The sequence below is a fragment of the Ovis canadensis genome, chromosome 14, assembly GCF_042477335.2.
Source record: "Ovis canadensis isolate MfBH-ARS-UI-01 breed Bighorn chromosome 14, ARS-UI_OviCan_v2, whole genome shotgun sequence".
In the NCBI taxonomy this organism is placed as follows: domain Eukaryota; kingdom Metazoa; phylum Chordata; class Mammalia; order Artiodactyla; family Bovidae; genus Ovis; species Ovis canadensis.
The window spans coordinates 30,107,579-30,108,296 of NC_091258.1; positions in this window are offsets into that span (position 1 = coordinate 30,107,579).

Sequence of the window (718 nt, forward strand, 5' to 3'; positions counted from 1 at the left end):
CAACAGGAGGTCCCAGTAAGGAAGAGTTCAGAAAATGTCATAAGGAGATGCCACGGGTCTGACTCCTCCGAGAATCCTTCTTGCCTGGAGAATTTCATCTTGGCTTAGCAATGTGTGTGCCACCAGGAAGGATCCTGAGTCAGAATGATTGGCCAAAGAAAACCTGGAAATTAACCCCATCACCATAAAACCTGAGACTTTGAGCCATGTGGCAGGGCAGTTCTCCTGGGTTCCCTTAACCTACCACTCTCCACCCTGGGTGCCCCTTCCCAATTAAGTCTCTTGCTTTGTCAGCACGTGTGTCTCCTCCAACAATTCATTTCTTAGTGTTAGACAAGAGCTTCCTTTTGGCCCTGGAAGGAGTCCCCCCTTCCTGCAACAGTTCCATCATGTAGGCATTAATGATTGAATTTGACCACTGGTGATTAACTCAGTCTCCAGTCCTACCCTCTCCTCCAGGAGATCTGGAGGTGGGGCTGAAAATTTGGAAAACCCAGCAGTGGCCACAGCACTGGAAAAGGTCAGTTTTCGTTCCAATCCCAAAGAAAGGCAATGCCAAAGAATGCTCAAACTACTGCACAGTTGCACTCATCTCACACGTGTCTCAGAGATTAAAGCATCTGCCTGCAATATGGGAGAACTGGGTTCGATCCCTGGGTAGGGAAGATCCCCTGGAGAAGGAAATGGCAACCCACTCCAGTATTCCTGCCTGGAGAAT